The following is an 11584-nucleotide window of genomic DNA, read 5'->3' as shown; positions in this document are numbered from 1 at the left end:
CCTTGGATGCCATTTTGTCACAGGAAAGATTTGCCTCTAGGATGGAACCTAGGTATGTAATTTCATCTTTCCTTGTGACAATATTGTCACCTACTGTAACTGAGAAGCCATCGGTCTTGCTGAGTTTGTTATTTGATCCGAAGAGAATGGACTCTGTTTTACCCAGGTGTAATGATAGTTTGTTATCAGCGAGCCAGGTGCAGATTCTGCCGAGTTCTTAGCTGAGGGTTTTTTCAACCTGTAACTTGTTCTTGTCAGAGACCAGCAGGGCTGAGTCGTCCGCGAACAGGAACAAGTTGCAGTCACAAGCCCTGATACCTGTCTGATCTCCTCCACCAGCACACTCCATCCCGGAACCTACGATCCTCTGATCTAGGTCTCCTCTCCATCCCTCGCACCAGGTTACGGACTTTCGGGGACAGAGCCTTCAGCGTGGCGTCCCCTACCCTCTGGAACTCTCTCACCCCCAAAATCTGCAACTCCCAAAACTGCTCTAAAAACACACCTCTTCACCAAGGCTTTTCCCCATCAATTAGTTTAGATTAGATTAGGTCCATTATCCATTATCCCTTACCTTCCCTCATCCCCTTTTTTCCCCCTATTTCCCTAGCCCTATTTTTTGTCCTGATTGTGAAGCGACCTTGGGTTCTATGAAAGGCGCTATATAAATTTGATCTATTATTATTATTATTATTATTATTATTATTATTATTATTATTATTATTATTATTATTATTATTATTATTATTATTATTATTATTATTATTATTATTATTATTATTATTATTATTATTATTTTTTTTTTTTTTTTATTATTATTATTTATTATTATTATTATTATTATTATTATTATTATTATTATTATTATTATTTTTTTTATTATTATTATTATTATTATTTTTTTTTTTTTTTTATTTATTATTATTATTATGTAATTTGCATAAATTAGGAACAGTAACGGTCCTAGTATGCTTCCTCACTGGGAGGGGGGGGGGGATAGGGTACCGTTTACCTCCACCATCTGTTCTCTCCCCTCCAGGTAGGATTGCATCCAGCTCACTGATAAACTATCAAAACCAATTGCTTTTAGCTTGTCAATCAGAATGGAGTGATTGACAGTGTCGAAGGCCTTTTGTAGGTCCAGCATGACCACGCCGCAGTATTTGCCCGCATCCACCTCTTGTTTGATGTGGTCGTTCAAATAGAGAATATAGTCAAGTTAGACCGCGCTCACAAGTTCTCACACTGGGTGCTGTAATCCCATAAAGTTCAGTATATCAAAAAGCAGGGTAGCCGGACCAGCACTCACAGGTTCAATGTTTTTAATGGCAGCCTGAATAGATAGCAGACATGTTTCGGACAATGTCCTTCTTCAGTGATATGGCTAGCAATGGAAATACATTCAAGATGGTAGTTAAATACACCTGGCAGGTAATTACATGACATGACACGGCAACATTAGTCCTACAGACTTACTAGTTACCATAGATGTAGTCAGTCTTTACCCCAGCATTCCACATGCTGACGCGCTTGACACTCTGAGTTTTTATTTAAACTCGAGGGAAGTATTACTCCCCCCAACAGAAGCGCTAGTTAGTTTAACCGACCTAGTTCTAACTAGAAATTATTTTAGATTCCAAGATAAATACTACTTGCAAAACAGAGGTCTCAGCATGGGCTCTCCAGCCGCTGTGAACCTAGCCAATCTTTATATGTCCAAATATGAAGTAGATCATATCTTTAATAATAACCTGTTTGAGAAATGTGTCAAATCTTATATGCGCTATATTGACGATCTGTTTTTTATTTGGTCTGGTTCATCATCTGATCTTTTTGCCTTCCTTGAGTACCTGAACACCTGTAGAGAAACGATAAAGTTTACATTGAAGTTTGATATGCATAATTTACCTTTCCTCGATGTTCTGATCAAGAAAGCCCCTAATGGCATCTCATTACACACAGAGGTTTTTAAAAAGGAGACAGACCGTAACTCGTTCTTGCATTATTCCAGTTATCACACCCCAGCCTTGAAGAATAGTCTACCTTATAGCCAAATACTTCGTTATAAGAGAATATGTGATACTGACGATAGATTTATTGCACAAGCAGAGGTCCTCCGTGGCAGTTTCCACGAAAGAGGCTACAGTGCTGATTTGACACTCAAAGCCCTGAACAAAACCAAACATATCGATAGGGCCACGTTGTTCACCCCCAGAAAGAAAGAAGACAAAACAGACAAAGTATCTTTTGTGTCTACTTACAGCCCTATCACGAGAGACACACGGAGTATTGTCAATAAACATTGGCATATTCTGCAGTCCGACCCTCTTATAGGGGCAGCGTTTCAGCATTCGCCTAACTATTTTTATAAGAGACAAGCGAATCTATCTAATCTCCTAGTCAAAACTGATTTGCCCTTAAAGAAACCTTCTCATTTTATGTCCAATATCGCAGATGGGAATTTTCCCTGCAAATCCTGTGTACAGTGCCAAGGCATGATTAAAGGTAAATTTTTCTCACATCCTAAAACGGGGAAAAACCTACCAGTCAAAGGACGGATTACGTGTAATTCGTCTAATCTGGTGTATTTGCTAAAATGTCCTTGTAATTTTTCTTATGTGGGCAAAACAACTAGAGCCTTTAAATCAAGAATCAGTGAACACAAATGTGCTGTGAGAAATTCAGATGTCAAGTCGTCGGTAGCTCGACATTTCTCCAAGTGTAAACATACCGCCAACGATCTCAAATATATGGGACTAGAGTTAGTACTCAGGCCCGCACGAGGTGGAGACAGACACAAGTTGCTGTTGCAACGTGAATGTTATTATATCCACCTGTTCAATTGCATCGAACCTAGAGGAATGAATGAAGAGAACGTTTTAACCTGTTTCCTCTAACCTCCTTACACATACAGTGTTATTTCTGGTTTTATTAAAGTTGTTGTTTGTTGCTAAACAAGAGGTATGTTTCTCAAGGATGCCCAATGTATAATTTGAAACTATTTAATTAAATATGTAAAGGGGCTCAATTAGCCCTAGAAATTAATGGGCATGTTATGTTATAATAATATCAAGTTTCTGGTAATATTGTTTTGTTTTGTATTGTTTATAATATAGATTGGTGTTAGATATAGATATATCTATATATATGTATAATTTATGGATTTATGATTGGACTCTACTTTGATAGGTCATTCCTTTGGTCACATTGCACCGGCACACCTGCGTTGTGATGTAATTTCCTGCCGTGTCATGTCATGTAATTACCTGCCAGGTGTATTTTTTTTTTTTTTTATCCACTTTTTCTCCCATTTTCTATATTTTCTCCCATCCCAATTTCGTATCATCCAATTCAACCCTCCCCTGTCACGAACGCTGTTTCTTGCCTCCCACAAGCCGGCTGCAATGTGGACTAAGTCATACATAGCACAAGTCCCCTCCGGTACTTGAGGTAACAGCAGTCGCATCTTTTCACCTGCGCAGCTCGATCTCTCAGTGGCGAGGAGTAACGCGTGGGAGGCTCACGCTGCCCCCAACACTTCCTGATTCTACTGTGCAGGCGCACCAACCGACCTGTAGGAGTCGCTGTCCACAACACCCGATCCCCACCCATCAGTTTCCCACCCCCTAATACGGCCAATGTGTATTAGTACGGACGGCCAGCTAAACTGAAAGCAATGTGGAGCGCTGGGCTCGAACAGGCAAGCCCAGCGTCTCCGTCATTTGTGGCGAGCGCCTTGCCCACTACGCCACGTAGCCGCCCCACCTGCCAGGTGTATTTAACTACCATCTTGAATGTATTTCCATTGCTAGCCATATCACTGAAGAACAACATTCATGCTGCACTTCCTTTAGTGTCCCAGGCAAGGCTGGGCGATATGACCAAAAACGTTATTGCGATAAAATTATAAAATTATTTTCATATAATTCGATATCGATAATTATCGTCTGTCAAGTTTAATTAACTTCTTATGCTGCTGCGAATGTCTCGAGTCGAGTTGATGTCGTCATCAGTCCGCGCACGTTAGCAGTAGCCGACAAGCGGAGTATCTCATGACAATAAATATGACACTAAAACTCTCTTCCGCCACAATATATTGAAACGACGTCCACTGAATACCCCACACTACTTAAACGTGGCCTCAGAATTCAAAACACACACATACTCGGCACGTAAATATATAAAACAACGCTGTGCAAGCTAATTAGCCTAGCCAGCCTGTTGTTTATAAGCGGTGTATTCCATGACAATGTGCTAAATATGACACTAAAATACTCTCTTCCGCCACAATATATTGAAACGACGTCCACTGTATACCCCACACTACTTAAACGTGGCCTCAGAATTCAAAACACACACATACTCGGCATGTAAATATATAAAATATATAAAGTCACAGACTCATACCCCCCGACACTCAACTAACCGCCTCGGACAGTCCTTCATACCAGCGGCCATCAGGCTCGACAACAGTGGGCAGGGACTGCTGCCAGACATCCAACTAGAACTCATAGGAACCTAAAAGGACAATATACTACCTTATGCATACCGCACCTTAGCATTTTAGATTATATATTGCATATATTTAGCATTGTTATTTTTTCAGATTATATATTAGATTAGATTTAGATTATATATTGTAGGGCAAATATAACAGAGGGTATACATACCCTCATCTCGCACCTTGTTGCCCATATGCACATGTCCAGGGTTAATTATATTGATTTGTTATATTGTTTACACTGCTTTTTTACTACCTGTACCTCCCCCCTCCTGCTATGATGCCTGCATTTCCCCAAGGGGATCAATAAAGGAATATCTTATCTTATACTGTAACTAGTAACCTGTCACCTGCCAGGACCTGTGGGTTCCAACAGTAAGCTGGAACTAGTAAACGGCACCTGTCACCTGCCAGGACCTGTGAGTTCCAACAGTAAGCTGTAACTAGTAAACGGCACCTGTCACCTGCCAGGACCTGTGGGTTCCAACAGTAAGCTGTAACTAGTAAACGGCACCTGTCACCTGCCAGGACCTGTGGGTTCTAACAGTAGACTGTAACTAGTAAACGGCACCTGTCACCTGCCAGGACCTGTGGGTTCCAACAGTAAGCTGTAATTAGTAAACGGCACCTAGCTGTCACCTGCCAGGACCTGTGGGTTCCAACAGTAAGCTGTAACTAGTAAACGGCACCTAGCTGTCACCTGCCAGGACCTGTGGGTTCCAACAGTAGACTGTAACTAGTAAACGGCACCTAGCTGTCACCTGCCAGGACCTGTGGGTTCCAACAGTAGACTGTAACTAGTAAACGGCACCTACCTGTCACCTGCCAACATCAGCAAATAAACAAACAAGACAAATCACCTTTATGTTTTCAGATTTTATTCATGTTGCAACTCTCAAAACAAGAAAAGGCTACATCACACAGACATTGGAATAGTGTGTATTCCTTATGATAGAGAGCATTCAAATGCCTTAAAACAGTCTAATAAATGACAGGTCTTTGGAACAGTCAGTGTGCCGTACTGTAATGACCATATCCTCTCCATGCTTACAAGTATCCTATTATATACAATAAGAGAAATAACTTAATTTACAGTATTTACACACGAGATACACAAGAGAGAAGGGGGAACAAGGCAAACATGTTAAACATTCAGATACACAAACAGGAATGAGAGTGAATGACAGCTCTGTGGTTGGGAGTGCAGACAGATCCTTGCCTACTTCTTGATACGTAGAAGTTCTGCTTGTTTTCTATCATCCAGCTGCTTTTAGCGTTTTAATGATCCACTGCACGCTGCTTTTGATTCCTACATAATCATCATTTGCACGATTGATCGCTGTGATTGATCGCTGTGATTGCAAAGAGCCACAAAATTTGAAGGCGCCATGAAATCCAGATAGATGTTAACATTCGTTTATCACTTATGTCTTGCACTGATTGTCAGTTATACGCCATTTAGTGTTTGTAATTTCCTGGAAAACGACAAAAAATGCTGACGAGTCATCCGGCACACAGGGGCATATACTAATTTTGCGTCCAATGAAATGCTTTCTAGAATTACAGCACATTGTAACTAAGCTAGCACTCAGCCTCTTTAACTAAACTGAACAAATGTTCAATGTTAACATTGCTAACAGTACGTTGCTAACATTAGCTTGCTAGCTAATGGGTCGACAATAATGCACCTTCAGTGATATTGGCTACTGTAAACACCAATCAATTTCAATCAATACTTTTAAATTTTTTTTACAGGAAATGCATAATAATGTATGTCAAATAGCATTCTGCGAGCCATTTCATGGGGACTTTAACAATTTGGTCAGACAGCCACCGTGGCTTCAGCATCTTAGGATTTAGTTTCTTTGTAGCAAAAACAAGCCGGTAGGTTTTTATGACCTCACGCAACTTTATGACCTCACGCAACTTTATGACCTCACGCAACTTTATGACCTCACCGACGACATCTAGCAGCACCTGAAGGCTGAGTGAAGGAACATCGGAAGTGTCACATGCTTCAGATTAATAACGTCTTCAATGGGATTCCTGTACCAGTTCGCTTTCAATTCAGTCAATTCAATGTTGAAAATGACCTTTACGGAACAACAGGTCCGTCGTCGATCGTGAGTTACTTTTCTTTATAGGTCTTTATGCGACAAAGTTCTGCCAATTTCTTTTTTTCAAATATTTTAATTTAAAAGAAAACACCCTTTGTGAAATGAGTGAATTGAAAGTAAATTGATGTGATTTATATTTATATATAAATATATATATGGGTCAATACAGGTGACGGGGAATGTATAAACAACCAAAACAACAAACAATATAATACAGTATGCTGCTGTGTGTAACTGCAGTATCCAAAGTAAATATCAGAGTAATATTTATTTCTGATAGAAGAAAAAAAAAGGTCACAAAGCAACTATAAAGCGAATAAAAAAAGGAAAAGATAAACAATCCTTCCTCCGTTCTGCTCTGTGCACAACATGCTACTACGCTGGCTTGATTTCTCTCTGGGCTCCTTCTCCTTCCTAAACTGGACTCATGAAGGCAGAGGGTAGGTTCTGTGTAGCCTAGCTCAGCACAAACTAATGGAAGAGGATACGGACCGGCTAGCCTAGCTGTTGGTGCTGAGCTAGGCTGTAGCGTGCTGCCGTATACCTTCCTACGCACAGAGAGAGAACATCGGTATCCGTCTTTCCTGTCCGACTCTTGGGAAGACGGCGAGCACATTTCCCCATAAATGTTGCTGTGTTTTTAACGTCTCGACTCTCAGTGAAACCCTCTCGGCGTGACGAGGATCAGCTACTGTACGTGAGACGGCTGTCAAATCAATAACTCACACATGCAGACGGACAGACAAACTGGTCTGGGCTCTGTTTACTTTCAACCCCCCGTCGAGTCAGAACGAGTCAGAACGAGTCAGAACGAGTCAGAACGAGTCAGAACGAGTGCCAAGCGGTAGATGCGGTGCCGCTTCCTTCAAAATGCTCAATTTGTTTCTTTTTTCTTCTTCTCAATTCGTCAATGTATTTTGATGCACTTAAAAATATACATTATACATGTATATATGTCATGGATGTCGGTATAGAAAATTAAATCCATACCTTTGCATGGATCCATGACGATATATATATATATATATATATATATATATATATATATATATATATATATATATATATATATATATATATATATATATATATATATATATATCCCTTTACATTCAGTGTACCTCCGAGCCCTGGGCAAGATGTCAAAGAATTCATTAATTCAGTTATGCCATAATAGCTTGAATATGACAGTGTTTGAATATTTGAATTTTTGACAACATTCAGAATTTATTTGATTTTGCAAGTGATTTCAAAGTAGCCTCAGCAGAAGCTACCTAACCCTAACCCCCAACCACTGGTCCACAGGGAGAGGCTGGCCCCCAGCCACTGGTCCACAGGGAGAGGCTGGCCCCCAGCCACTGGTCCACAGGGAGAGGCTGGCCCCCAGCCACTGGTCCACAGGGAGAGGCTGGCCCCCAACCACTGGTCCACAGGGAGAGGCTGGCCCCCAACCACTGGTCCACAGGGAGGCTGGCCCCCAACCACTGGTCCACAGGGAGAGGCTGGCCCCCAGCCACTGGTCCACAGGGAGAGGCTGGCCCCCAGCCACTGGTCCACAGGGAGAGGCTGGCCCCCAGCCACTGGTCCACAGGGCCCCCAGCCACTGGTCCACAGGGCCCCCAACCACTGGTCCACAGGGAGTTAAGGGTTACGGTTTAGGGTTAAGGGTTACGGTAGGGTAGGTTTAGGGTTAATGTTATGGTTAGTGTCGGTATCTACCATCCACGATTCTTTCAGGCAAAGTATATATATATATTATAAACAACAACCACTACAAATTAATATGATACTATTAAAAAATCCAACACAATCAGAAACACCCGTTGGGCTACTCTGAAATGACATGACGAACATGTTCCAGTAACACATTTAGCTTTTTCATTATTTTTTCTTGCTAAGTATAATAATTTTTATTTATTTAATTTTTTTATCATTCCATTTGGGCTGTGGGGGGTGCTTAATGTCTGAAGGAGTCGACTGAAGGCTTCTTGTCCTCTGTGGGGGGTGCTTAATGTCTGAAGGAGTCGACTGAAGGCTTCTTGTCCTCTGTGGGGGGTGCTTAATGTCTGAAGGAGTCGACTGAAGGCTTCTTGTTCTCTGTGGGGGGGGGGGGGGGGTGCTTAATGTCTGAAGGAGTCGACTGAAGGCTTCTTGTCCTCTGTGGGGGTGCTTAATGTCTGAAGGAGTCGACTGAAGGCTTCTTGTCCTCTGTGGGGGTGCTTAATGTCTGAAGGAGTCGACTGAAGGCTTCTTGTCCTCTGTGGGGGTGCTTAATGTCTGAAGGAGTCGACTGAAGGCTTCTTGTCCTCTGTGGGGGTGCTTAATGTCTGAAGGAGTCGACTGAAGGCTTCTTGTCCTCTGCGAAAGCATGCAATTGGTCCACTGATGGATACATCTTGATATTTGTCTAGTCTAGTGTGTTCATTAGATGGTGAAATCCTCTCTCAGTGCCTCTGTGCCTGTTTTCTTAGGCAGTTAGCCTCTGGTATGCGTGCCATTAGCGTTAGCCACGCTTCTAGGCCTCTTTTCTTTTGGAAAGAATGATAGAAAAAAATTGTAAAAAAAAATTAAATAAATATTTTGCATTCGACTAAGAGGTTGGCAGTCGACTACGGCTCCGTTAGATCGATTAGTCGACTATTTGACTAATAGGGGTCAGCCGTAATGTAGTCTAATAAATTAATTCTCGTATCAGAGTTTGGAGTGTGCAGCTATCTTTCACATGTTTTGATTACGTTCAGACCGTGGCCTCAGCTCAGCTGTGTCTCATCCACTGCTTCTCCACGTGGGTTTGGATGAGGTGGTGTCGAGGTTCTGATCTGAGGTGGAGGGAGCTTCTCCACGTGGGTTTGGATGAGGTGGTGTCGAGGTTCTGATCTGAGGTGGAGGGAGCTTCTCCACGTGGGTTTGGATGAGGTGGTGTCGAGGTTCTGATCTGAGGTGGAGGGAGCTTCTCCACGTGGGTTTAGATGAGGTGGTGTCGAGGTTCTGATCTGAGGTGGAGGGAGCTTCTCCACGTGGGTTTAGATGAGGTTGTGTCGAGGTTCTGATCTGAGGTGGAGGGAGCTTCTCCACGTGGGTTTGGATGAGGTGGTGTCGAGGTTCTGATCTGAGGTGGAGGGAGCTTCTCCACGTGGGTTTAGATGAGGTGGTGTCGAGGTTCTGATCTGAGGTGGAGGGAGCTTCTCCACGTGGGTTTAGATGAGGTGGTGTCGAGGTTCTGATCTGAGGTGGAGGGAGCTTCTCCACGTGGGTTTGGATGAGGTGGTGTCGAGGTTCTGATCTGAGGTGGAGGGAGCTTCTCCACGTGGGTTTAGATGAGGTGGTGTCGAGGTTCTGATCTGAGGTGGAGGGAGCTTCTCCACGTGGGTTTAGATGAGGTGGTGTCGAGGTTCTGATCTGAGGTGGAGGGAGCTTCTCCACGTGGGTTTGGATGAGGTGGTGTCGAGGTTCTGATCTGAGGTGGAGGGAGCTTCTCCACGTGGGTTTGGATGAGGTGGTGTCGAGGTTCTGATCTGAGGTGGAGGGGGCTTCTCCACGTGGGTTTAGATGAGGTGGTGTCGAGGTTCTGATCTGAGGTGGAGGGAGCTTCTCCACGTGGGTTTGGATGAGGTGGTGTCGAGGTTCTGATCTGAGGTGGAGGGAGCTTCTCCACGTGGGTTTGGATGAGGTGGTGTCGAGGTTCTGATCTGAGGTGGAGGGAGCTTCTCCACGTGGGTTTGGATGAGGTGGTGTCGAGGTTCTGATCTGAGGTGGAGGGAGCTTCTCCACGTGGGTTTGGATGAGGTGGTGTCGAGGTTCTGATCTGAGGTGGAGGGAGCTTCTCCACGTGGGTTTAGATGAGGTGGTGTCGAGGTTCTGATCTGAGGTGGAGGGAGCTTCTAGCCTGTCGCTGAACTTCCCTGTTTTTGTGTTATTTCTTTACCTGGAAATTGTGAAAAAATTTCTTTCAAATGTTTCCTATACTTTCCAAACTCCATATTTCAAGAATCAAAATAATAATTTGAGAACCTGATGGGAGAGGATCTGTTTATCTGGATGACGTTTCTGTGAGATTCAAAGCATTGGGCGGTGGTGATAGCAATGAGGCTTAACTCTGTATGAGGGAGGGGGGGGGTCTAGATCAGGGGTTCCCAAAGTTTTCAGGCCGCGACCCCCCGAAATAACAGTGTCAGAGAGCCGCGACCCCCACTATTATATGAGGTATAAAAAAAGAATAAAATTATTATTAAAAAAAATAATTATAAATGGAAATGTATGGTTGAAACATGCAAACGTTCAAACGCACACACACTAATAAGCATTGGAGGCTTTTAACCAGGGCCGGACTGGGGAAATCATTCAGGCCAGGAAATATAGTGCGAAATATAGCCCCAGTCAAGCCACTTTTTAAGCGGGGGGTCTGGGGGTCCCACCAGGAAATTTTGTGTTACAAAGACTTCATTTCCTGCATTCTGGTGCAGGCATTGTTTTATTTGTACCCTTTAACACATTCCAGCCCGACCACGGATATGTCCGTGTTTCGGCGCCATGCTTAAAGGACCAACCACGGACAGGTTGTTTTGGCTTTTATTCCATTTTAATAACCTACTCAATGTCACCGAGCAGCACTGCAGATTTACCCCAGTCTTCGAATTCTGAAAAGTGCATTACCGGCCAGATCCTCTTGGGGGCGCTGTCTCGATAATGCAGTGTTCCCTGTGGCAGAAAGGTGCCTTATTTTTTTTTTCTTTCAATGGAGTTTCCAGTTAGCTGTATATGTAGCCTGTAGCTTGGAATACCTTTTGCGACGCCGAATTCACTATGCAGTAAAGGAATATATCACCAGCCAATGGACATATCGATCTACCAGATGGCGATCGATAACTGGGAAATCCTTTTGGGGATCCAACCGGCCCACGGTAAGATCTTTTTCACATAAATTACACGCTGATCAGGCATTGCTTTGTTAGCCAACCAGCCTAAC

The sequence above is a fragment of the Notolepis coatsorum genome, assembly GCF_963971535.1.
Source record: "Notolepis coatsorum genome assembly, chromosome: 8".
In the NCBI taxonomy this organism is placed as follows: Eukaryota; Metazoa; Chordata; class Actinopteri; order Aulopiformes; family Paralepididae; genus Notolepis; species Notolepis coatsorum.
Note: the sequence above shows the minus strand (reverse complement) of the source record.